Source organism: Chenopodium album, chromosome 13, assembly GCF_948465745.1.
Source record: "Chenopodium album chromosome 13, dcCheAlbu1.1, whole genome shotgun sequence".
Taxonomy (NCBI): domain Eukaryota; kingdom Viridiplantae; phylum Streptophyta; class Magnoliopsida; order Caryophyllales; family Amaranthaceae; genus Chenopodium; species Chenopodium album.
The window spans coordinates 39,159,655-39,186,940 of NC_137846.1; the positions used below are offsets into that span (position 1 = coordinate 39,159,655).

General features: G+C 33.0%; 1 long non-coding RNA gene across 6 annotated transcripts; it reads right to left on the reverse strand.

Annotated features, from left to right (window-relative positions):
• Positions 1–19,716: 19,716 nt before the first annotated feature.
• LOC145576635 (uncharacterized) lies at positions 19,717–24,497 on the reverse strand. Of its 6 annotated transcripts, none has more exons than XR_014098505.1 (5): positions 24,096–24,497; positions 23,816–23,893; positions 23,301–23,411; positions 20,635–20,729; positions 19,717–19,904 (listed from the first exon to the last, which is right to left on the reverse strand). It is a non-coding gene; the product is annotated as an uncharacterized LOC145576635 (long non-coding RNA). The 6 variants fall into 6 exon arrangements; XR_014098503.1 differs by lacking the exon at positions 20,635–20,729 and adding an exon at positions 22,687–22,872; XR_014098507.1 differs by lacking the exon at positions 20,635–20,729.
• Positions 24,498–27,286: the final 2,789 nt, after the last annotated feature.

The following is a 27,286-nucleotide window of genomic DNA, read 5'->3' on the forward strand; positions in this document are numbered from 1 at the left end:
TGTGATTATAATTAATTTTTAGATTTTGAATTATGTTTATTTTAGGGTTTAAGTGTAAAATTTGAAGGTTTGATTGAGTTCTTATGGAACTAATTGAATTCTAACTATATATTTCAAGTTTAAATTGTTGTATTCCTATATTCTATCATTAAATTAGATTTTCAGATTTTTAATCTTGGTTTTAAAGGTTTTAAATCATGGTTTTATGATGAATATTTAGGTCTATAATACAATAACTTACTATATAAGGATTATTTCAAGTAGAGATGTTTATGAGGGTGTTTTATAACCTTAAACTAAATATTTAGATTAAAAATTATACTTTAAATTTGCTGGAATTTCATGTTAAATGCTATATTTTCATGATTTTAACATATAAACTAATAGTTGAACTATTAAATTATTAACTTTGACTATTGGGAACAATTTAAAGGAATTATTTTGATGGTTTAAGAGGTTTTAAAGTAGTTTGGTATTTCTGTAAATTTATTTGCTTGCGTGTTGATTTAGTTATTGTTGTTTGGTCTAGGAGAGGACTTCGTAGAAGACAATTTTTAGTCCCCAAAGTGGCCAACCAACTCGTTTACTCAAGGTACGTACAAGGATACGAAAACCTTGACTTTAGGAGCATGTTTAAGGACTTGGAAAATTTAGAATCATGACTAGGGAACTTGTGGATCGGTTGGAATTGTATGGTAGTAAGTTGTTTGGTGATTAGTATGATGAATGATTTTGTTACATGTATGAGAAATGCGAATTGGTTTATTTTGTGAGTATTATTTACGCATTAACTTGCAAGATCAGATAAGCTAAGAGGCAAAGGTATGTAAATGTGTGGAATGATTATTTTTATTACTCGTTCATGTTAAATGAAATGGAATGAGTAAAGGGAGGATTAAAGTCTTGTAAGACAAGATTTAAAATTTGAGGTGCCTTATGCACTTAAGGTGTTTATACACCGACACTACAAGAAAATTACCTTTCCATGGCGATTATTTCGTAGCGATTTTAGATTCGCTACCATATGTGACTAATGTTTGGGAAACAATAAAGGATATCGTAACATAATAATTGCCATATTAACCCCAATAAAATCAGTACAAAATAAACAAATTTCAATGGTCCCACTTTCTTCTCTAATTATTACTCAGAATGGATATTGTATCAATTGACAATCGCTAAATTAAACCCAAGAATCGACACTAAAAATCTTATAAGAAATCCTTTTTTACCTTTAAAAATTTTGCCAAAAAATTTTAGTTTCCCGGACTTTACCTCAGAACTCCCGCCCACTAAAAATTATTTTTGAGTGAAAATTTATTTGGGTTTTTTTTTAGTTATTAGGTTTTACTAAAGTTAGGATTCACGTTTCACCAGTTAAGCAAAACTAAACCCCTATTCCTCTTAAAAACCCCCAGTTCTTCTACATGCAATCTGATTCTCGATCAATTCACCTCTTAGATCTTCAAATTCGAGAAGCAATTCAGGTAAAAGATTGAATTTGATGCTTGAATTTTCAACTTTTTTTTATTATTTTAATTTGTGAATTCATGATATAAAATAATTGCATGCTGCTACCTCAATTCTTCTCTCTGCAAATTGATTTTCGATCAATTCATTGCTTGAATGTATAATTTTGGTAAGCTATTCAAGTAATTAATTATCCCTTGATTTTTTAGAATATAGAAATTTGATAATTTTTACAGAATTAACAATAAAATAAATACGCTAATCACACAAATTTGCAACTGGTCACAAAATTGAAAATACTTACATTTATCACATTGAAATTTAAGAACTTTGTATATTAAAGGTTATGATATTTCATGATTTTTGTTATATTTGATTACAGATAGATGTTTGTAGTGGTTGTTATTAAGTAGATTTATGGAGTTCATTCCACTAATGGACTATACATGTTCTTGATTTTCAATTGTCAGATTCTTTTGGCTTAATTGTTGGAAGCTCTAAAGTTTATCGTTGCGGAAAATTTCTTTTGTAAGTTGCGCTTAACTCTAAAGTTTAATTAATTATATGTTGTTGTTTTGTATGAATTTATTGAAAGTTTTGTGTTGTTTCCTATATTTCATTACTTTGTTTAGTGGTGGTTGTTATTTGTTTGATTTGTTTTATGTTATTTGGTTCACTTAATAGCTTGCCAATAGACAATGAAAAAGTTTTAAACTGTAGAAGATTTAAGCTTTCAAAGTATGTCAAAGAACATTCATATCAGTAGTCAACCTTCTCAAGGTGTATGATTGATTCAATTATATAACTATAACTAAGACAAAAAAAAAAAAAAAAAAAAAAAACAGTAGTTGATACGAAGTAACAATTAGCTTTGCTCATTGTGTTAAACTTTTACCGTCATATAATTTTAGGTAATTTGATTACTTAAAATAAATTAATATGTAAATGGGGTAGTTATAGTATTAGGATTTTGTAAAAGAAAAATAGTGAGACTAATAGTTTATTAAAAAGTAATAAATGTGGTAGGAAAGAAACAATAAGAAAAGTAGAACTGAGCTTGGATGGGAACTATGAGAGGAGAGATTGAAATGTAACTGTTTTCCCAAAAAATCAAAGTGTAATGCTTTAAAAATAAAACAGGTGCATCTTGTTAGTGTAGCACTTAAAAAAAACACGGAGGAAGTACATTTTTAGGATATAATTCTTCAATTTTAACTAGTGCAAGTACTACTTACAACTAAATATAACAAAGATATTAGAGGAAGCAACTTTTATTTTCAGTGTTAATTTTGATAAAGGAATGTAATAAAGTGATTTTTTCATTTATTAATTTGGTTATTTTATTCTTTTTTTGTGTTCGTTTGATTCTTAAATGCCTTTTTCTCTTATATGATTGACTCATATATGAATTTAAATAATAAAATGATCATGTTCTATGGAATAATTGGTTGTTTAAAGATATGCACATAAGGTGTTGGTTAGAATTTTATATATGCTTATTATGACTACATAATATACAAAATGACATTTTAATTTTAATAATTCTCATAGAATCACATTATATTTTTCAATAACGGTGATTTATTATGGATAATCGCAAGCGTAAAAGCTGGGCTGATTATGACATTGGAAGTGTGGAATATAAAGATGGCCTAACTAAATTTGTAAAACTAGAATTTGAAAGTGCTTGTGATATGACAATTGCATGTCCTTGTAGCAAATGCGTACTTTACCAAAGGCGTAGTGAAGAAGAAGTTCATGATCATTTAGTAATAAATGGACCCATCCGTGATTTTGAGAAATGGTACAATAATAATGAATTAGGTTCAACATCTACATTATTAAGGGATGACCAAGTTTTACAGGAAAAAAATGTTGCTGATGATCTCACACATATGTTAGGGGATGCCTTTGGATTTCATGATGAAATTTTCAATGATGCTTCTAATTTAGATGGTCAAGTTGATCAAGATATAGATAATCAACAAACCAATGATGAGCATATGAATAGCAATGTTGATATGTTCAACAAGTTATAACAAGATGCTACTATGCAATTATACCCCGGGTGTAGTGAGTACTTGTAATACCCGTATATTTTATGATTTTACAAATTATAAAATTAGAGTTGTATACTTTAAATTTTATTTTCTTATCTTATTTGATAGTATTTATATCCTTTAACCCTACATTATTATTTTATAATAATTAAAAAAAAAAGAAGAGTCGTGTATTTCCTTTGGCTGTGCGTGATATTGTATAATAATTAAAAAAAAAAGAAGAGTCGTGTAAATTTATAATTTTGTTATTCGTATGATCAAGATTTACATATATATATAAGTGCGTGGTATTGTATGATTTGATTGGATACGAGTATTGTATTACTTTTTCTGTTTATGATTTGTTATTTCTAGGGTTTTAATGTTGTTGCTATATGGAGTATTGTTTTATTGAGGTTTTAGGGTTATTAATGCAGAGTATTATTTTTGGGTTGAGATATGATTATATTTGGGTTATTAGTATGTGTTTTAAGAGTTGAGATATTATGAACCGAATTGTTTGTTATTTATTTGGGAACGTGTGCCATTGTTGAGATTGTCTATGAAGAATTATTTGATCGATGTGTGAGATCAAAAGGTTGAGAATTACTATATTTTATTATTGGTTTGAGGCTCGGCGTTATAGACCTTAGTCCTTGACATGTTGGTAATGAGATAATGATCATAAGTTAAGAATGAGGTACAATCTTTATTAATTATTTTTCTATGGTCCCCTATAGTGGGAATTGGCCCGTATGTGGTCTGGTTTAAGGTATTTTCTAGTTATTGGGAGTATTCAAGTTTTTATACTTGTTGGTTTTATTCGAATTACCCATGTCCAAGGCTAGGTATTGAACAATGAGCATGGCACACTTATGGTTATATGAGTTGATGATTGAGTAAAGGTTCGTATTATTATTCGAAGTTGAGTTGATCAATGGTTACTTTTCTCAGAGTACAATGTGTAATGTAGTTTGAACTACATTGTTTAATTGAGCTAGTAATGTTGATTATTTTGCTATACTCTGTATTCTGATATATGGTGATTACTCAGCCTTTTGCTGACGTGTGTGTGTTATTTTGTTGTGCTACTTGTGTTTGCGGCCATGTCTTTTTCTTATGGTGGCCCTGCGACGATCTATTTTGGAATTTGTCCTTAATGGTGAGCAGAAAAGATTGTTTAAACAGGTTGATCAAGTGATCGTAGCTAAAGGAGCTCAAGTGTTTCGATTAGTTTGTTATAACGAGTTTATAAAGTTGTACAAATAGCTCACTTAGATTTATTGGGTTGTAATTATTGGGATTTTGTAAGCCTTAACACTTGACAGGTTGTCGAGTGTGGCGGTAATACCTCCGATTTAGGTGTATGCTTCCGCAATTGTATTTAAAGGTTGTTTATTTTTCCTTCATTTATTGTTTATTATTAGCTGGTAATTCGGGGGTGTTACAGTACTCTAGGTTGTCCTTTATTTTACATCTTTATTATATTAAAAATTCATTTGGACGGTCTGACAATTTATTTACTGAAATATTAAAACTTTTAAAAAGGGCTTTGCTAGAAGGGGAAAAATTGCCTGAATCTCTTTATGAGACTAGGAAAATTGTTGATGAGATCAGTCTTAGTTGTGAGAAAATTGATGCATGCCCAAATGATTATATGCTTTTGTTGGAAGATAAGGCTACGGATGATACATGTAGTGTATGTGGAGAATCACGATGGAAACCTTTTGCTGAAAGTTTTAGTAAGGCTTCATCTAGATCGAAAACAAAGAAAGAAAAAAAAAATTCCGATTAAGGTTTTAAGATATTTTCCTTTAACACCAAGGCTCCAAAGATTATACATGTCATCTAAAACTATGGAAGAAATGATATAGCATGACAAAGATCGCAAAAAAGAAGAGGGTGTTTTAAGGCATCCTGCTGATACTGAAGCTTGGAAGAAGTTTCACTCATATATACTGAGTACTCATTAGAACCTCAAAATGTCAGATTAGGATTGGCAACTGATGGTTTTAATCCATTTGGTGAAAAGCGAAGCACTTATAGTAACATGGCCAGTAATTTTAATGGCATATAACTTGCCACCATGGTTGTGCATGAAGAAGCCATTTCTTATGCTTTTACTCCTAATACCTGACCCTAAAGCTCCAGGGAATAATATTGACATTTACTTATAGCCTCTTATGGATGAGTTAAAAATTCTATGGGAGGCAGGGGTGCCCACATATGATGCTTATAATAAGGAAACTTTTCAAATGCATGCTTCTCTTCTTTGGACGATTAATGATTTTCCAGCTTATGGTAACTTATCTTGTGAGATGTATATGGTAAGAATGCGTGTCCTTGTTGTAATGAGCATACGTGGTCTAAGAGGTAAAAAATAGTGGAAAGTGTTGTTATTTAGGCACTCGAATGCATCTTGATTTAGATCATAAGTATTGAAATGATGAAAAATCTTTTGACAATACCAAAGAATATAGACAAGCTCCTAGTCCACCATTTGGATATGATGTGCTAGAACAATTAAAGAATGTTTCTTTCACCCTTAGAAAAACTCATACAGGCCAAATTGATGGTGTGAAAGAAAAAACATGGAAAAAATTAAGCATTTTCTTTGAAATTCCTTATTGGAAGGATGTCTAATTGCGTCATAATCTTGATGTGATGCACATAGAGAAAAATGTGTGTGACAACATAATAAATACTTTTTTGAATGTTCTAAAAAAAATCAAAGGACAACTTGAAAGCTCATCGTACTTTAAAAGAGATTGGAGTAAGGAAACATTTGTGGCCTGTTGAACGTAGTAAGGGAAAACATTATTTGCCTCCTGCCCCTTATAACTTAAAGTAATGCGGCAAAAGATAGTTTCTATAAAGTTTTGGAGAATGTTAAATTTCCAGATGGTTATGCATCAAACATTTCCCGATGTGTAATGAAGCGAAAGTTGAGTGGGCTTAAAAGCCATGATTGCCATGTTTTGATGCAATTATTGCTTCCTCTTGCTATGCGAGAAAGTGTAACTGAAAAAGTGACTTCGGTGTTATTGAGCTGTGTGACTTTTTCCGAGCATTATGCTCAAAAACACTCATTGTGCAAAAGTTAATCGATCTTAAATCAAAGGTCGTTATAACACTTTGTAATATGGAGATAATATTTCCTCCAACATTTTTTACAATAATGGTGCATTTGGTGGTGCATTTAGCTGATGAGGCTATAATTGTTGGTCCAATCCATTATCGTTGGATGTATCCTATTGAGAGGTAACTAATGCATTTTATCCTTCTATTGTTATAAGTTTACACTTTTTTATTAATTTAATTTTTTTTTTTACAATCTTTTATCTAAATGTTCTTTTAAATCATATGTAGATACTTATCAACTCTTAGTTCATATGTGAGAAATAAAGCATGCCTTGTAGGTTCAATTTCAAGTGGGTATCTTTTGCAAGAATGCTTAACATACTGCTCAAGATACATGGCTGATGTTGATGGAAGAGTAAACCGTTCAACTAGATCTAATGCTTTAGTTAGTGATGAACCTACTAAAGTTTCTGATCTTTTTGCTTCAACTAGGAAACCTTATGGAAAATTTAGAAGGATTTATGATGGATTAAAGACAAGAGGTTTAGGCACATAGATATGTGCTTTTTAATTCTGATTGCAAGGAAATCGAAACTTTAAGAGAGTATGAGCCCCTATCACTCAACCATATTTCTACTTTTCATTCATTAACTTCAAATTTATTGACTTTTTAGAATTATTCAGTGAGCACATAGCCTTTTGAAGAGAATTCATCGACGAAGTCATCCAACACAACTTCAGTTAGATCGTATGTATTATGAACAATTTAGTGACTGGTTGAAATTTTTTGTAAGTGTTGATAATTTTTTTTATAAGAAGATTAGATCACCTGATAAACATAGTTTAATGATTTCATTTTTTAATTTATTTATTAGGTGAATGATCCCGGCAATAAAAGTGATGACAGAATCTCAGATGATGTTAAAGCACTTGCAACTGGTCCAATGCATGTTGGCAGGAGATTCCATGCCTTTGATACAAATAATGGTTACAGATTTCGTACTAAGGATTATGAAAGGAATAAGAAGACACAAAATAGGGGTGTCATGGTCGTAGAAAAAACATAAAGTTATGCTAGCATTAGAGACACACGTCCTATTGTGGGAGAAGTGAAAAACTATGGGGTTCTTGATGATATAATCGAGCTAAATTATTATAATAAGTTTAAGATTATATTATTTAAGTGTGATTGGGCGGATATAAATCATGCAAGCGGGATAAAGATAGACAATTTAAAATTTACTTTAGTTTATTTGAGTCGCTTGATGTATTTTGGAGATCGTTTGACTGATGAGCCTTTTGTGTTTGCTTCTCAAGTGCATCAAGTTATATATGTTCAGGATAGAACTGCACGGGATTAGTATATTCCTATAACAATAAAGCCAAGAGATACTTTTGATATGGGGATATGGGTGATGAAGACTCTGAACCAAATCACTTAATGGAGTTTAATGAAACTCAAACATCAAGTTGTGTGCATAATCAGCAAAATGCTGAGATTGATATTGATGACTTAACTTGGATGTCAATTGATGTACAAGGCATGAATGTTGTTGAGAAACTTAGTACAGTATTGACAAGGGAATAAAACCGTCGTCAAATGCCTATCCCTAGATCAAATACAATTTATACAACCTAAACAAACCTAATACAAGTATAAGGCAAGCATAGTGGTCAAACCACAGGGAACGAATAAACACCACCAGATGTTATCAACAATTAAGCTAGTCCTGAATAGGAGATAAGTAAACTAAAGTCTAAAGATGCTAAAACAAGAAATAAAACACTAAGGGAAACGTTTTAGGTATAGCATTCACTTAAACATAAACAAAGGCATAGAAGTTGAATTAATCATGAACTAAACATGCTTTAGAAGCCTAGACTTTACACATGTTAGGGTGTATTATGATTTGAATTCCTGACTGTTTGGGGGACCTTAAATTAGAGTTGATCCTATCATTACGCTTTTTTGTAAGAAACAAGTAAGGAGTCGCCAATGAGTTTTAGGAAAACTCATAACCTCGTTCATGCCTTTCTCCCAATTAGAGTTCAAGGGATATTTAGCACGAATATTAAGTTTACCCATGCCCAAATTGGTCTACGTGTACCAGAAATGAGTTCGGGAGCGAGGGTATCAAGATAACGTTCCCTTTAGGGGGAATTGCTATCCTAACCCTAGTGCGGCCTCTACTAGCTCTTCCTTTTTCACAATTGCATCACCAAACAATATATGCAACGTGATACCTAAAAACTAAGTTAGTTGATTTTATTTACAAGCATTAATCACGTAGGAATTACATTTCAAAAGTCGTTATTCTTATTTAATCAATATTCGTGAAAAAGAACAAGAAATAAACAATATTTGCCTTGTCTTAACTGATCAAACAACAATTAGTTATTCAATTCTATTCTTTATTTAACGGACGATACTATGTGAAATTAATTAATTAAAAGTTTGTTTAAAGTGGTCAAACAACACTAATTAATCAATTAAAGGTTTGTTTAAAAAAAGAAAAGATGATTGATCTAAGTGCTAGGGAATTTACCACTTCTCCTAGCTAGATCTTTGTTTAGAACACTTATGGACTCCCTCTTGTTTGGGAACCTCCACCGTAGTAACAAGTAATAAAGGGGTGAGTTTTTAGGACAAGAGGGTTAAGAGTACACAAGTTCACAAATTTTCTGCCAGAGTTTTGGGTTAATTTCTGTCTGTTTAAGCCTCGTATTAAGCCTCCATTTATAGGGAATGGGTGCGTTTAGGGTTTTGAGTGTTCTGCCGCAACAGGTCTCGCGCGTATCTGAATGGGTTGCGCGCACCTGCCCACCGCAAGTGATTTAGATGCGTTGCTAAGGGCAGTGCAACTAGATTTCTTGCGCGCGGTATTATGATAAGATTCGATTTTATATTTTTATGAAATTCTGAATCTTCTTTGAGCGCATCACTAAAGGTTGCGCCGGGTGTCACGCGCAACCTTGTGAGTTGCGCGCGCCAGACTAGCGCGACTCATTGAGATGCACACGGATTTTTCTACTGTAGCTTTAATTTTTAACCTAGGTGCCTCTAAATCCGTTAAAATTAGGTTTTAATTTCGGGGTTAAGCCTAATTATGACCGGGCTTAGTTAATTTGGACTTTAATTCATTTTGTTTTGGGTTAGGCTAGATGTTTTGCATTTTTGTGACTCAATTAGTTGTCCATAAGCATCCTTCACGTTGATCCAACACAAAGATGGTTTCATTTATCATCATAGCACTTCCTGTCAGGACAAGAGGCCAAAATTAGATGTCTACACCCTTCTTGTGCCCATGAAAATCCTGCTGTAAAGTTGGAAGGTAAAATGTGTTACAAAGGGTTTCGAAAGTGGCTGCCCATTGATCACTGTTCTCGATCGCAAGTCCATTTGTTTGATAGGAAACAAGAGTATGGTCTTGCTCTAAGCCGTCAATCAGGGACTGATGTTCAAACTCAACAAGAAGGGGTCACATATGCATATGGAAAAGGGAAAAAACCTTCTAAAAAAAGAGAGCAAGATAAGATGATGATGATGATGATTATGATGTTTTGTGGACCATAAAGAGCAAATTTTTTTGATTTGCCTTATTGGGAGCATAGTCCTCTTCGTCATAATTTAGATGTTATGCACATCGAAAAAATTGTGTGTGACAATTTCTTAGTCACTTTACTAAATGTAGATAAGAAATCCAGGGATAATGAAAAAGTTAGAAAGGCAATGAAAGAAAAAGGAATAAAGCCACATCTTTGGATTAAGACTAGTCCAAACGGGCAATCAATTATGCCTTTTGTTTCTTATTCTATGTGAAAACAGGATAAACTACGATTCTCAAGGGTATTCCAGAAATTAAGAGTTTTGGATGGATATTGTTCTAATCTCTCAAGATGCGTGAATATGAAACAAAAAAACTTCAGAATCTAAAGAGTCATGACAACCATGTCATTATGAAAGACCTTTTGCATGTAGCTCAACAAGCTTCAAGAACTACAGAAATTGTGGATTTGGTGTCAAAGTTGACATCCTTTTTTAAAATCGTGTGCTCTACCACCCTTGATGTGAAAGTGTTGGATGAGATACAAAGCAAAATTGTTTTAACTCTTTGTAAGATGGAGATAGAGTTTGTACCGACATTTTTTACAATCATGGTTCATTTAGTCATTCATTTAGTGGAAGAGGCCAAACTTGGTAGACCAGTCCATTATAGGTGGATGTATCCAATTGAAAGGTTAGCATTTAAAATTATATATTTAATTTATCGAATATTTTTATGTATTAAATATTTATATTTCTTTTCTTTAAATTGTATTTAGAAGGTGCTTGGCCCATTTGAAATCATTTGTGAGTAACAAAGCTCAACCAAAAGGGTCAATTGCAGAAGGATACCATTTAGAAGAGACGATTAATTTTTGTTCAAGATACTTAGAAGAAATTGAGACCTTAATTTATAGGCTGAAGAGAAATGACAATCATATTCTGGATACAAGTGCTTATTTATTTAATTCTGGTGGTCGATTCATTAGGGCGAAGAAAATTGCTCGTTTAGATGTTAAAGTCTAGAGCAAGCACACCGCTACGTTTTACTTCATTCTGATGAGATGGCTGAATTTCTTGAGTAAGTATTAAGTTAAGTTTCTTATTATATTTTTCTGTCTTTAATTTGTATGGTTGTTGTTTCTATAATTCAAGTGTTTTGATATTTTACAGTGAGGTCTTACGCTAGAAGCGACGTGAGAATCGATTTAGAGGAGTACGAGGTGACAATAATAGAGTATGATTGGATTATAAAAGATTTCTCTGATTGGCTTAGAGCCCAGGTTGTTATATATAGACTTCTGTTAAAATGAGAAATTATTCATTAATTATAATGCTTACTTTAGTTATTTTGTCAATTCAGGTACACAACATAGATAGCAGTAGTGAGCAAGGAAAGCTTTGGCAAGCGGTTTATATGATCGTACTACAGAGTATAACGGCTTTGTAATCAATGGCTACAAGTTTCTAACTTTAGACCATGAAAGTTATCGCAGGACACAAAATTCAGGAGTTATGGTTGAGGCAGATGGCCAGGTTTACTATGGAAAAGTCAGGAAAATATATGAATTAAGTTATTATGGGACTTATAAGGTTGTGGTGTTTCGGTGTGATTGGGCAGACATTAGTAAAGGATTGAAGAAATATGAGAATGGGGGTATTTCTGTCAACTTTTCAAAGTTGATGCATAATGGACGATTAATGAAAAATGATCCTTTTATTTTTTCATCTCAAGCGAAACAGGTTTTTTATGTTGAAGATGAGATAGAAAAAGGGTGGTTACATGTTATAGAATCTAAGCCTAGGGATATATTTGAAATAGGAGACGAATAATTGATGTGTAACTACTGTTTCCATTTTGAATGTTGATATTACATGCATGAACTGTAATTCCAGATTTAATTTACCATTTTTTTTAGTTTTGTTTGTTATTAGACTTGTTTGCTATGTGTAGCTTGAATTTTTTTTTTCATGAAAATTAATAACTTTATGTGTAGTACCTGAATATGATTCGTAGCAAAAGAATCAGGAGTAATTATGGTAATGATCAAGGTCAGGGAACAAGTCAAGGAACATGGAACAAATCAAGGAACAAGTCAGGGTGATGAGTGCCATTTATGGCACTCATTTGATGAGTATTTAGGTTGTTTTTACCTTTTTTCATAGCTTTCTTTCTTAATAAATGCTTAGTTTTATACATTTTCTCTTTATTTCCCTTTTCTCTCTTGTTTCGTGTTTTTATGGTTTTTCTCGTGTTTTCTCCTTTATTTCTCCTCTTTTCGTGGTTATAGGTATTGTACGAGGTTCGGGTCTCGATATTGGTGGTTTTCTAAGTTGGAAGATGCTTTTGGAGTAAGCTCATAGCATTGGGAAAGCTCAAGATGCAAGGAAGTGGATGCTCCAAGTTCTAACTCTTGCGCTCTCAAGCTGTGCTCTCATGAAATATGGTGTTGAACCCACCGTGGAGTCCATTTGAATCTTCCATGCTTAGTGTCTATCATCATCATACTGCGTGCACTCAAAGACCCTTTTGCGAACGCATTGAGCATCAAAGAAGTCGGAAGAAACCCAGAAAATTACGGGCGCGCAGCCCATGCCGAGGGCGGATACCTCCCTTGTGCGGGCGCACAAGCCCCATATGAGGGCGCGCAAGCGTGGGTTTTCCGGTTTCGCTCGGTTTTGTTTTCCGCCTCTTATAAATATCTATTTTAAACCCGATTTTTGTAGGAAGATATAGACATAATTTTGATCATAATTTTAGCTTAATTGAGAGTTTCTCTCTCTAGTTTTAGGGTTAGTTTAGGAGTAGATTTAGAGAGAGAAAGTGAGAGATTTCGATGGTGATTTGAGAGATTGATGATACAAGGGTGACAATTGTGTTGAAGATCTTCTCTATTATCAATGAGCATTTATAACTCTATCTCATTTTATTGCTTTGTTTAATTTCATATTTGTTTGGTTTGATGTTTGATCTTCATTAGTGTAATTGTTCTTGATATTTTGTTGATTCTTGATTTCTTAGTTTTTTGTTGTTAGATGATGATTCTTGAGTAGTTGTTTGGCTAGGGATTGGGTGAAACTTGTATGATTTATTGATTGTGATTAATTTGGGAATTGTGTTGATTGATTGTTGAGATTAAAGTGATTAATGTAAGTTTGCATGTGTGTAATTTGATTAGGCCTTGAGAATTATGCTAGATTGTGTAATTGCTAATGACACGACCAATTGATTTAGGAATTGCAATTATCAATGGTTTGGATTGTGATTCTCCTAGTTTGTTATCCGTAGAGACATCTAACTTAACGATTAGGAGATAGCTCTTTGATTCTAATTGATAGCTCTTATCATTAGTCTTCACAACCTTTGATTGGCATGTTCTTCCCAAGTTTTTGCAATTGTCATGATTACTTGTTGATCCTCATTCCCTAGTATTTTATTTCTTTGGTTGTTTGTTTGTTAGTTGTTGGAGTTACTTCTTTACCTTCGACTTTGACCTAGCTTAGGCGCACATTGAAAGCACTTGGACATAACCGTTCCTTTGGGTTCGACCCTTGACTTACCTCTATACTTGTATTTAGGTTTGTTAAGTGTTTATAAATTTAGTTTGACTTCAGGGAGGATTAGTCAACGACCTAGTTTTCCCCACATCAAAATGGCACCGTTGCCGGGGTACGGTGTCTATGTTTAAGTGTTTTTGATTGCTTGTGTCTAGGTCTTTGTATATACTCTTCTTTTATTTGATTTTTGCTTGTTTTGAAGAAAAAAAATGGCATGTCTCTCATTTTCTCATTATGACAATGAGCCTTTTTGTGACTATTTCAATAGACTTGAGGGATTTTTGGACTACAATTGTTGTAATCTTTGGCAAGCTTATGAGATTTGTTATTTTGGTTTGAATGAGCAAACTAGGGACGAAGTTGAATGTATGCATAATGGTGAATTTAGAGCATTGTCAATTGATGGTGCTTGGGATTTTTTATGTTTGGTTTGCTTGGGATGTGTATAATAGGGGTAATCATGGATCTAATATTGATGTGGAATGTCTTGATTCTTTTAATATTAGTATGAATTCCCATGAATTGTCACATGATCCCATGATTGAACCTAGAACAAATGATTTCAACTCTATTTCCCCTATTATTCATAATGATGAAGTACATGCTCAAGTTGATGCTAATGGTGTGTTTCAATTTTCTTCATTATTTACCATGCCTTCTTGTGATGTGCTTCGTTCCCTTAATAACGAATCTCATGTGTTTGATTGTACCCCTACTCCCCAGTGTGATGAATATGCTCGTGATCTTAATGTTGATTCTTCCAATCTTGGTTGTACTTCTTCTTTTGTTGAACCTCGACCTTTTACACCTTTTGAATCTCTTATTGCTATTTTTGAAACTCAAATTAGGCATATTGAGCTTAATAATGAGCTTGGGCCTATTAAGGAGTCGATTCTTAATTCTATGAGAAGTCAATTAGAGATGATGAAAAAGAGTGATGAGCATTTTGAGGAGGAAAGAAGGAGAGGTGAAGAGCTAGAAAGCCAATTGTCATCTTTGAAGCTTGTTTGTGAAAATTCTAAATCTATTGTGTGTTTTGAGGATGATGATGATGATTTTGAGCAACCAAGAGAGTGTGAGGATCCCTTTGGTGAGCATTTGAGTGATGGTGGAGGACTTGAGAGTGAAGAGAGTGTTGATTTCGAAAACCCCATCTCTCCTCCCCATTTTAATGAGTCTCTTGTGCATGATTGTGATTCTTCTATCCATGAGTATTTGGACTCGTTTGAGGTTATGTCCAATGTATTCTTTGAGAATCAAAAGAAAACACATAGCCTTTTGAATGAGTTCATTGAGGATGCTTCATGGGAGAGAGGTGAGTTTGAAATGAATTTGCATCCATTCATGCATGGTTTTGAGACTTTGGGCTTTAAGGATGTTGAGGGAGTTATTGTTTATTGTTGTGATGGAGGGGATTATGTAGTTCCTCTTAGAAGTTGGATGTTTGAGGGAGATGGAGATTATGAATGTTCTTCTTTTGAGGATTCAATGATTGATTTCCATGCTATTATTGGTGATGTGAGGAATGGTGATGAAGATAAGACTATTTGTGAGACCATTGCTCCTATCCCCTCCTCTCATGTCCTTTTTTCAAGAAAATTTAACCATATCCCCTACATGCCTATGTCCCTCCCTTCTTTTGTCAATAAGCCGTTTGGGGACCCCCTTGTCTATGATGATTTTCATGTCCCTTATTCGTCTTTTATTGTGGAAAAGGGTGATTTTGCCACCCAAAAATATCTTGAGAAGAGTTTGCCTTATTTTTCTTCTTCTTCTTCTTCTTCTTCTTCTTCTTATTTTGTTGAATTTGCTTTGATTTTTCTTCTTTTTCTTGGCATCTCTCTCCTCATAGGTGTACACTAAGCTTGTTGCACAATCTCTTCTCGTCGTTTTCCTACCTTCTATCTTACAAAATGTGTAGTAGTGCATTTGACAATCTTTTGCGTTCGTTGTAATATTATTTACTAAAGCGGTCAAGCTTGGACCTTAAGCAAGCTTTTCTTGGGAAGTAACCCGTGTTTTATTGCTTTCATTTTGTTTTCTTTTTAGAATATATTCTCTCTCATGGAAATGTTTGTGTGCCCTTTTGCTAGGTACATGACTTGATATACTTTGGTGCATTGGTTTGAATCAAGAACCAAGGAAGTTTGGCACCGCAATTGCTAGCATATGGAAGGCGAGATTCAATTCTAGAGGAATTTGGCTTTGAAAGGTTAAATTGGGTCATTTGCGGTTATTTACACCCACCTAAATCCGATAATATCTTTCCTTGCTCTTTCTTTAATGGTTGATGACTTGTTGGACATGTGTTGGTTTGTTGGATTGATCTCTTTGTTTTCCCCTTCCGTGAATTATTTGATTTATGTTTGAGCATGTTGTCTCATTCAAGCTTGGGAGAGGGTATTCTATCATGTTTGGTGGGATGTTGATTCATATATTCCATGCACATTTGTATATGCATTTCCATGTTCTTTTATTTTGAAAAACTCCAAAAAGATTTTCGTTTCTTTCAAGGCAAATTTGCATTGTGTTTTGTTTTGTTCTTGCTTTGGACATAATACTTTTGGACTTGTATAGTTGAATTCTTTTCTTCTTAAATGGTAACGGTGTGCACGGTTTGAGAGTATGTTTGGTTAATTCTAGTATAGAGTATGCTAAGGTAGTATCTTTAGAACTTTTGGGACCTTGGAGCCGGATTCTAATTGTTTGTGACAAATTGAAATTGCTCCCTTTTGGTGAATTTGAAACTAATAGTGAGTTTTTGCTACAACCATGTGAGGTTTTATTTCTTCTTGCTTTCAACGTTTCTTGATTAAACGGCACATGGATCCTTGACTATTGTATGCTTTATCTAGAATTTGACTTTCATCTCCCGAGATCGCGACCAAGCCATTTAAGAAGGACAAAGGCATCTTTTCGGGGTGGTAATTTTTACTTTTCTAGGATAGTTTTCTTTTCTTTGTTTTGGGTTTTCATTTGCTTTCTTGCTAACCATTTGATCCTTATACCCTTCTTTTCAAGCCACATCTTTAGCTTTTAAGGTTTTTGTTTCATTCTTGTTCCCATCATTGGTTTTTTTGAAGCATTTGGTCTCTATTATTGGAGTTTTGGTGGATGAGAATGGTTGTTTGGTTCTTTTAATGAAAGCAAGTTTGTGTTGTAAATATTTTGTGAATAAAAAGAAAATGTAAAGTTGAAAAAGCCGTCCACAGTTATAAGAGACGAGGACAATGAAATAATGTGAAAAATAGAAAAAAAAAATGAGAAAAAGCAAAGCAAATTCATATGCTTTGGCAAAAGTGATAAAAATGTGAAAAATGAAAAAGCTCAAAAATATTTTGATGTAAGTGTCTTTCTCCCTATTTTAAGCATTGAGGACAATGTTTTGTTCAAGCTTAGGGGGAAGCGCTCTTACGCTTTTTGTACATATTTTTGTGATTTGGCTTTGAATAAGCTTGGGGGTGTTGGTGTTTTTGTTTGGTGATTACTCGATTATGGTGTTGAGGATTGATCACCCTTTGCCTCACAATTTAGGTATACCGCCAAATTTCAAATTTTAGCCTACCTTCACCCTTTTTGCCCTTACATTACAACCCTTTTCAAGACCTTTTGACCTTTTTGGTTGAGTCAAGCCTATAGAGCGGTGTGCAATAGTCAAGATGTCAAGTAGCCTTAAATCTCTTTCTTTTTTCGGTTCCTTCGAGGAATCATTGAGATACTAGCTAGAGGTGGATTTGAAGCTAATTGGGAGATTGTGGTAAAATGTTTTGAGATGAAGGTGAATTGTGTTTCATTAGTTCTCTATGCTTAGCATATTTTATGGTTCAATCAACCTTGGATATCTTGAAACGTGCACTCCGTTACTTGTTTAGAAAGAATTGCATCCATTTGTGCTTGTTCATTTGCAAAAGTCCACTCATGAACATTTGTTTTCTCTTCTTTTATTATTGCTTCTTTTTCATGCTTTGTCTTGTCTGTTTGGTTTGTGAAAGTTATGGGTTAATCTCCTAGGAAACCCTTACGAGAGCATCACTCGTCCTCTAGGGCGATCTAGTGGTTTAAATGGCTTGTCTTTAGTTGCTAAAATTGACCATAATTCCTACGAAAGTGAATTAGCGTATATTCTTGTCTCTTCTCTTCTTCTTTTGTTTGTTTGAATAAGCTCATCTTTTTTCCCTTACTTGTTTTGGTTTTCCTCGAGTACGAGCAAAAGTTAAGCTTTTGGGCATTTGATGAGTGCCATTTATGGCACTCATTTGATGAGTATTTAGGATATTTTTACCTTCTTTTTATAACTTTCTTTCTTAATAAATGCTTAGTTTTATGCATTTTCTCTTTATTTCCCTTTTCTCTCTTGTTTCGTGTTTTTATGGTTTTTCTTGTGTTTTCTCGTTTATTTCTCCTCTTTTCGTGGTTGTAGGTATTGTACGAGGTTTGGGTCTCGATATTGGTGGTTTTTTAAGTTGGAAGATGCTTTTGGAGTAAGCTCATAGCATTAGGAAAGCTCAAGATGCAAGGAAGAAGATGCTCCAAGTTCTAGCTCTTGCGCTCTTCAAGCCGTGCTCTCATGAAATATGGTGTTGAACCCACCGTGGAGTCCATTTGAATCTTCCATGCTTAGTGTCTATCATCATCATACTGCGTGCACTCAAAGACCCTTTTGTGAACGCATTGAGCATCAAAGAAGTCAGAAGAAACCCAGAAAGACGCGGGCGCGCAGCCCATGTGCGCGGGCGTGCAAGCGTGGGTTTTCCGATTTCGTTTTGCGCCTCTTATAATATCTATTTTAAACTCGATTTTTGTAGGAAGATATAGACATAATTTTGATCATAATTTTAGCTTAGTTGAGAGTTTCTCTCTCTAGTTTTAGGGTTAGTTTAAGAGTAGATTTAGAGAGAGAAAGTGAGAGATTTCGATGGTGATTTGAGAAATTGATGATACAAGGGTGACAATTGTGTTGAAGATTTTCTCTATTCTCAATGAGCATTTCTAACTCTATCTTATTTTATTGCTTTGTTTAATTTTATGTTTGTTTGGTTTGATTTTGATGTTTGATCTTTATTAGTGTAATTGTTCTTGATAATTTGTTGATTCTTGAGTATTTGTTTGGCTAGGGATTGGGTGAAACTTGTATGATTTATTGATTGTGATTAATTTGGGAATTGTGTTGATTGATTGTTGAGATTAAAGTGATTAATGTAAGTTTGCATGTGTGTAATTTGATTAGGCCTTGAGAATTATGCTAGATTGGATTATAATTGCTAATGATACGACCAATTGATTTAGGAATTGCAATTATCGATGGTTTGGATTTCTTTGGTTGTTTGTTTGTTAGTTGTTGGAGTTACTTCTTTACCTTCGACTTCGACCTAGCTTAGGGGCACATTGAAAGCAATTGGACATAACCGTTCCTTTGGGGTCGACGGTTGACTTACCTCTATACTTGTATTTAGGTTTGTTAAGTGTTTATAAATTTAGTTTGACTTAGGGAGGATTAGTCAAAGACCTAGTTTTCCCCACGTCATCGGGGAACAAGTGTTGCTTATACTGTCACTTCTGATGGGCTTAAAAATTTCAATGCATCTCAAATGAATTTTGGTGAAAACTCCTCCAATGACAATGGGAATAAAGCATGTAGAAATGGTGGAGGTTCAAGAAGGAACGGACACTAGTGGAAAAAATGCTATTAGCAACTGGCAAAAAGTGACTTTTAGCAACTGACATGCGGGGCTGCTATTGCGGAGGCTACAATTGCTAATATCATTAGCAACGAACACTTGTCAGTTGCTAATAGTTCTTATTCGCAACTGGCATAATACTAAGCCAGCTGCTAATAGTCGTTATTTGCAGCTGGCGTAATTCTAGGCTAGCTGCTAATAGTGTTTATTATAGCTGGCGTAATTCTAGCCCAGCTGCTAATAGTCATTTATTTAATAAAAAAAAGTAATATTAGCAACTGGCTAAGGACTATGCCAGTTGCAAATAGTCATTTCTTTAAATAAAAAAAAATTGTAATTTGCCAAATTGATATACAAACTATTATGTATTGTAATAAAATCTATGTCAATTGTGTTGTATACATTAATTACAAATAAAAAAAATTACAAGGCTTCTAAAGAAACACAACAAAAGAGCCCAAGGACAACAATTATGAGCAGCATCACGAACGACTCAAATAGACTAAATTAGCCATGCATTTTCCTCCAAAACACCTACAATAAACAACAATAGATTAGAGACTGACCTAAACACAATTAAAAATCAATAATGATAAACTCAAAAAAGATGAAATAACCTATGTAACTTGAGTTTTATCAACTCATTTGGCTAAATTGTAGTCATTTGAAGTGTATGTAAAATTATCAAAGATATAAGCTATAATAAACCTATGTATTATGCAGTTTATTAAAGGAGCACCAAAAGACTAAAAATAATATATATATATCACTACACCAAAAACTAGATTAGAGATCGTAAAATATAGAACGGTTATCAAAGGTAGGCGTTCTCTCGAAGAATATAGAACGCATTTATATTAAAGGCGTCCTGTATGTTAATACACATACAACGGTTAGCATAGTTAACCGTTCTCTATTTCTAAAAAGGAAAAATATGTCTTTTCAATATAGAACGCTCCTCACGCAACCGTTCCATTTTCCTCCATATTTTATCATTACCCGTATTCAAAAAAAAAAGTACGAGTATAAACCCTAACAACACTCCTCTATTTCGAGTTTTTCAAACTCAACCGCCGCCCATGTTTTCTCTCTCATCCTCTTGTTAAAAAATTTCCTCTCTCTCTTCCTTCCACAGATCTAATTATAGTTGGCTCAAACTTCTTCCCGCATACCAAATTCTCAAATCAAATTCAATTAAAATAAACATCCAATATTTTCAGAGTTCATTTTGGATTCAGATATGGAGAAGTTGAAGAACACCCACCAATAAAAAACCCCGACGTAATAGCGCATAAGGGTGCAAATATTTCATTATAGCAGCGACAATGGAGGACCAATTCGTCACCGTTCAAGCATGTACTGAAGCATGAATCAGAAAATGATAAATTAAAACAAAAGTCCAATGAAGCAATGCCTGTAATCGAAACAGGTGTAATCAAAACAGGTGGTGATAATAATCCATTGTTGAGGTAATATACACATATGAGCAATAATAAAATTTTGAATAAATTTTAGATCTGAAATTTAAGTATTGTTTTTATTCACATAAATTCTATCTAATCGTAGTTTGAATGTTTGAAGATTAAAGTCTCTCGTTATTCATTTTAGAATTGGCTTTAATTCTGCAAGTACTGGCTAATTACATTAAGTAGATGAAGGCAAAGTTTATTAGGTTTAAACCTTTTATATTGCATGTTCTAGATTATTGAATTTATTTGAATCGTTGAATTTTTAGATCTAATTATACAATTATTGGTGCAGGAACACTTAATTTATAAGGATTTGAAGTGGAAAGTGCTCTTTCATACGAAGGAGATAATCAATTTCAATTAAAGTAAAGTTGGTATCATTAGCTATGGACAATGGACTTATGGAGTGGGAATGAATATATCTATTAATTAGCTTTTGTAATGTCGATATTTTGGTTTATGATTATCAAATCAAATCTGTGAATTGTATTATACTTTGTGTGAGTATATGATGAAGTTGGTTTTAATTCATTTGAATCATTTTATAGATTCCATACGTATAACATTGTAATACGGTGTATAACGATATAATATTTGTGTAGAAAATACCACAGAAATACAGCGAGAAATTGACGGTTTTTTTTTTATTTAGAAAATACACATTAGAGAACGGTTATCTAACATGACCGTTCTCTTTTTCATTGAAATATAGTACGGTTAAGCAGCCTACCCGTTTTGTTTTCCTTTATTATTTTTCTAATTTAAGAAGGGGAAAGAGAACGGTTGTGACTATGAACCGTTCTCTATCATACATTATATAAAACGCCTATTTGAATCGTTCTATATACTTTATACATCGCTTAGCAGAAGAACGGTTCTAAGGCGTTCTATAAGGCCGATACTAACGGTTCTATAAGCCCTTTTTTGTAGTAGTGTATATATATAATATATATCTATATATATATATATATATATATATATATATATATATATATATATATATATATATATATATATATACACACCACTGTGCAATACACCAGGGATTAGACAGAAGTTTCTAGCATTAATGTCAATCAGTGAAGGCTCAAAATAATTATGCAACTATCTCAAAATAATTATGCAACTCTAATCACCAAATGGAGAGAAAACTCACAACTAATATTTACAACTATTGCATAATAAACAACTAATAAAATTAAGAAGGCATATGAAATATTAGAAATGTAAGGTTTTAGATGGGCCATTCAACTTTGCTTTGATCAAATGCTCTGTTTTGGTATAAAATACTAGCAAACAAAACAATAATACTAGTTTACGTTTCAATAAGGTACAAAATAAAAAAGTCTAATCAAACAACCATTCCAACATTAAAGACAATACACAACCTCATACTCCCATCCTTATTCCTTATTTTTAGAGCAATAACAGAAAGAGTACTCTGCATCATATTAAGAAATAGAAGGAAGATATATTAATGTATGAAATATGACTTTTAAGAAGTACATAAATAAAGTGGGACAACCTGGGGAAGTCATTTTTTTTTTTTTTACCTTATTATGCTTTATGAGTATAAAACATAGGATCATGTAGCAAACAATCATAATGCGACCAAGCAACAATAACTAAGAGAAGCCAGCAAGGACTCTAAGGTCAATTCTCCTTGGATATTTTTCGAATACTCATAGCGACTTTTACTAATGTACATGGTATAGTCATACAAGAAAAGCCTAGTACACTATTAATAAATTGACCGGAACTTAAGAAATAAGGGTAAGGAAATCATAAAAAACAAACTGAAAGAAGGAAAAACAAACATAATTATAGCTTTGAATAGGAAAGGATACCTTTTCGGAGGATTCATTACCATGTAAACTATGTAGGGCATGAAAGAGCAAAAAACAAGAAGGCTCATGATTCATGACTAATGATTTGAAGGTCAAAATTGATTTGATCTTCCCTGAGTCTATCTTCCTGGTAGTATAAAAGAGGAGGTTGAAGACAGAGAAGAGTGTGATGTATGCCAAAACAATCTGGTCACGACATAGGAATGGAAACATCAAGAATAACCCAAAATAAATTAACCATTAAAAAACCAAAGGTTCTTCAAGAGCCAATATACTTGCCAGCAAAAGAGGCAGTAAAATTGACTTCTCGTGGATTGCAAAATCATAACCACATATACATGATGTTCAGCAATAAAGTGCTAAAAAACAAGTAAACAAGTTGACATGGTGGCTACAAGGCTAATAAGCGTCAAGGATTAGTTATCAAAAAGTTTCTTCCACGTTGGCTTGTAGGGTATTCATTCTTAGTTCATTAGATAACTTTGATTATTTAATTTATAGTATTACTAGGATTTAACATGGTAGTGATCAATACATAGAGACCACTGCATATCAGTGACTTACAATTAAGCACAATCATAATATAATGAAGCAAAGATAGTATAGTTTCTTACCACAATCAAATCATGTCAGGTGCTTGCTACTCTAATCAAATTTGCACTTTTTCTTTGGATAGTTGATTTCAGATGTTTCACAAAGATGCATGGGGAACACATCCTAAGTTCCTACAGGTGAATAAAAAATAAAATAACCGGATATACAGATGAGATTGAAAGCAAGTAGCTATTTTATCATATTTACAATCTTGGAAGGCAATCTCAATCTAAATAAAAACAATTAGAAGTTAGTAGCTTCATTGTTCATGCATGTATCAATTAAGGCAGGTAGGTATTAGATTTGATTTAATAATGCATCAATCTTCTAAACGTGATCGAAACCTTCACTAAGAGTACATTAATGCTAGAAAAACAAGAACCCACCAAGAATATAAACTATTCTAACAACCATTTAACACCTATTGATTGAATTACACAATGAGGCAATAATTCTACCGCCACCCAGCCAGCAGCTGCCAAGATCATATACACAAAGAACCCACCAAGATCATAGCATATGTTGTAAATCTTACCACAACTCCAATGTTCCTTTCCCACATTTCCTCTTACGTCTTTAGTTCTTTCACATAACTCACTTGAACTTGAAATACCTAAATCCCACAAAAAATTCATTAAAAACAACAAAATTGACATTAATCCCATTTTAGATTACAACCTAGAAGCATAATTGTGCAAATAAATTATTAAAAATAAAACCCACAAAATATTGAAAACCCACAATAAATTTAAGAACCCTAACAATTTACTGATTCGCATACAAAAAATCATACATCAATTAAACGGATCAGTTACCTGTTGTTCGAAATAGTGGTAAGAACATCGCAAACATCTGGATTAGAGCATGGGAGAGGTTGTTCAGCGATTTTAGCACCGTAGGTAGCAACACATCAAAGAAATTGCCGAACCCTAAGCGATGAACAATTACAACAACAACAACAACAACAATAGTGAGGAAATCTCTTCACAATTTCGAATATAAGCACCAAATAATAACGATTGATTCACAGGATTTAAAAACCCCCAAAATCTAAATCAATTCCGAATTAAGATTCACAAAAATTAAAACCCCCAAAATCAACATTTCTTGAGCGAATCAAGAATCGAAAGCAGCAAAAAATAGAGAAAGAGATTGAAAAAGTGCAAGGAATTCAAGGCCACAATCACAATTATACAGCCCTAAGAGAATATGGAGAAGAACGAAAAATGGAGGAGAGAGGAGAGAGAGCGTACGTGGAGGAGGAAAGAGAAATAAATAATTAAACTTTTCGTAGCGGGCCTTTTAACGCCAGTTATAATTATTTTGGTCAATATTAATTTTACCAAGTGCTTGTAGCGGGCATAAAATAGGCGGGTTGCTAATGGAAATTTTAATTTCATGTTAAAAATTATTAGCAACGAGCAGTTATATGTCAGCTGCGAATACTATAATATTTGCAACTGACATTAAATTGGCCAATTGCTAATAAAAATTTTAACTTTTACATATCAATTATTAGCAACGTTCATAGCTACGTCAGTTGCTAATAAAATAGTATTTGTAATTGATATTATTTTAACCGGTTGCAATTATTGTTTTAGTAACTAATATATTTAAGGTCAGTTGCTAATAGGGTGCTGCTAATAGCATTTTTTTCCACTAGTGGGAAAAAGAAAGAAGCGCTCCATTCATCTAAATGGGAACTCTTCTACTAACGAAGCCCAAGATTGGAGTTACATTCAACAGATTTTGCCAACCAATTAGAAAGGGCGGATCATGTGAAATTCATTTCAAGTATCGCAAAGAAAGATGCTATTTGTCCTATAAGAGATGTAAATTGGCGAAATGTGAATACAACAATACTAGGTGATATTGTTAATTTGATTCGTGTAAGTGATTTTAATTATATTTTTCATTCAGTTGATTCCTTAACATATATATTTAATTATAATATTATTATATCCAAAAATAAATGAATTTTTGTAGGAAAAATTCATCATTGCGGATGGTAAAATCTATGATGATGCAATGCTTAAGCACGTGGGTAAGCATCGTAGGCAGTGGAAGTTTGAGCTCAAAGCTAAATATTTCAATCTCACTGTACGAACCGGAACACAAATTGAAAATTATAGACCATGAGGAATTGTTCGTGAGAATTTGCTTCCGTTGGTCGAATATTGGTTTTCAAATAAGAGCAAGGTACTCTGTTATAATCTCTGTTTTATATTTTTCTTTCCTATTTACAGTCATTTTGTTAATTTAATGGAATGGTTGTTGATTTAATGAAATGAACTTACTTTTGTTATGATAATGTTATAATTATTCTGAAATCGGAAGAGAAGCATGTGCTTCTTTGGGACATCTACACACTAATGGTGCTACGAGCTTTGCTAATTCAAGAGACGAATTTGTATGACTGATGCATTTGCTGACACTTTATTCATAAATATTACATCCGTTTTTGTGATTTTAAAATATATTAATTGAATGATGATTTCACTTATGAAGGAGATTGAGCATGGAAGAGAGCCTGGTACTTATGAGTTTTTTTATAAAACTCATCAACTAAAGAATGGATGTTATTGTAACAACACATATACTGGAGAATTCGTTGTATTATTTCCTAACTTATTTCATATTTAACTTTAATTACCTGCCAACCTTGTAATTATACACTTTACATGTGTGTGACTATATACTTCCTTGTAAGACATGGCAAAAAAAAGATTGATTCAAGTGCTGCAAATTCATCAACTCTGAATCCTCAAGTAGTGATAGAGAACGAAGTCTTCAATGATTTGATGTACGTTAAGGATAAAAAATAAAATAAATAAAAAAACCAAAGACAATTGGGTTATGGATTTGGGGTGAATCATAATGACGTGTTTGGAGTTCATGCATTATTGGGAAAAAAAGAGGCACTTCTTATAACAGTAGCAATGACCAGAATATGAAAGCTGATTTTGCAAGGTATAAGAGGCATACCACAGACCTCTTAATGAGAATGAAAACACAAATGACTAACGTGTTGGATGCAGTGCGAAGCGGTAATGTCTCTAATGAAATGTTAAATGCTACTTCCACAGCATTACGCTCCATACGTGCTCAGGTCAGTATCCCTTTCTGCAAAAATATGTAACATTTTTTTGTTAATAAATTATATATATACAGTGGTAAGGTGTACATGGATTAAAATGCACCTTTAAGTTAGTATACTGTAGGTTTTTTGTTATGGAATAGGAATCTCATATTTACTTTTTGTATTATTTGGCTCATATAAATTATACAACATATTAATTGATGTCTTTTTTACACAAAATATGGAAGAATCAAATGGAGGTGATGATGAAGATGAAGACGAGGATGAAGATCACTTGGATCTTTCTACTTGATTGGGCATGGAAAAATAGCACATATATTTTGCTCATTGAATATGGGAAACAATACAACATAATGGAATAGGAATCTGCTTTGCTTTTTGGTTAACCATTGTTACAAATGGAGACAGTTAACTTAATTTCTTGTTTAGACTTTTAGCATTGTCGAAAATTAAGATTATGTTATTTTGATGATGAAAGAATTTTAAGTTTATGTATAGATTGTCGGAGATTGTGGTTTTGTTATTTATAGAAATATGTAGTACTACTTTTCTTATTGCTTAACTTTTACTTATTTATTATATTATGTGAGTGCAAATAGAATTTATTTTTGACAACTGGTAGGATACATATGTTCCTATAAATTATTTCATATAAGACGACAGTTGAAAGAGTTGAAATAGATATAAGATATGAGAAAATCTCGACACCTTGATGCGTCCATTAATTCTTGTAATAAATCACCAAAATTAATCTCGACGCTTTTTAGTATAGAAAAGGCTAGGGTATTTTAGTAGTGATATCACTAAGAGTGACATAAATGTCACTCATCAAATTCCCCCAAGATAAGCTTTTGCTCGTCCTCGAGCAAAACAAGAGCGAAACATAAGGGAAGATGACACACTTAT